The sequence below is a fragment of the Vombatus ursinus genome, unplaced genomic scaffold (assembly GCF_900497805.2).
Source record: "Vombatus ursinus unplaced genomic scaffold, bare-nosed wombat genome assembly UNPS02015175.1, whole genome shotgun sequence".
NCBI classification, from domain to species: Eukaryota; Metazoa; Chordata; class Mammalia; order Diprotodontia; family Vombatidae; genus Vombatus; species Vombatus ursinus.
The window spans coordinates 9,081,270-9,082,156 of record NW_020954953.1 but is presented as its reverse complement, the minus strand read 5'-3'; the positions used below and the strand labels follow the sequence as shown (position 1 = coordinate 9,082,156).

General features: G+C 32.9%; 2 protein-coding genes across 2 annotated transcripts in view; one reads left to right on the top strand and one right to left on the bottom strand.

The window, feature by feature from the left end:
* The window catches only part of LOC114031431 (solute carrier family 22 member 3-like), a 192,438-nt gene that overhangs the window by 20,624 nt on the left and 170,927 nt on the right, over nt 1-887 (bottom strand). The gene's annotated exons all lie outside the window — the stretch shown is intronic.
* LOC114031430 (plasminogen-like) overlaps nt 1-887 on the top strand; it is a 71,007-nt gene that overhangs the window by 24,136 nt on the left and 45,984 nt on the right. The window lies entirely within an intron of this gene.

Genomic DNA, 887 nt, shown 5'->3' with positions numbered 1-887 from the left:
TTGAGTGATGGAGGGTAAGGAAGGAAAGGAAGCCCAATGGCAAATCTAATTCACAATTTTTCCAATGCTGAAAACTCAATAAGTGATGTTGGCTGTATCTGCCATCATTAGTAAGTATTTATTATCTGTGTTTCAATTTATTTTTATTTTTTAAGGAACAAAAATTATTTTTTTCTCCCTCCCACTGGAAAAAAAGGAAAAACAAAATCTTTTTAACAAATATGCATAGTCAAACAAAGAAAATTCACACATTAGCCATATCCAATAAATATGTCTTTCAATCTCCACCCTAAGTCCATCACTTCTCTATTAGGAGGTAGGTAGAATTCTTAGTCATCAATTCTCTAGAATTTGTAGTTGATCCTTGCAATAAGCAGAGTTCTTAAATCTTTCAAAGTTGTTTGTCTTTACAACATTGTCATTATAGTATAAGCTATTCTGATTTTGCTCACTTTACTCTCCATCAATTCACATACATATTCCCAGATCTCTCTGATACTGATGCAGTCATTTTCCTCATAAAGTGAAATATTATTTTACTACATTCATATGCCACAACTTGTTCAAACATTTCTCAATTGATAAGCACCCCTTAGTTTCCTGTTATAAATATTTTTGTACATATGGGTCCTTATCCTCTTTCTCTGATCTTCTTGGGGAATAGGCTTATCAGTAGTATAGCTAGATCAAAGGATATACACAGTTTAGTAACTTTTGAGGCACAGTTCCACACTGCTTTCCAGAGTGGCTAAACCAATTCACAATTCCATCAACAACACATTCCCATAGATCCTTCAATATTTGTCATTTTCCTTTCTTGTCAACTTCACCAATTTGTTGGGTGTGAGATAGAACCTCAGAGTTATTTTAATTTGCATTACTTTAAA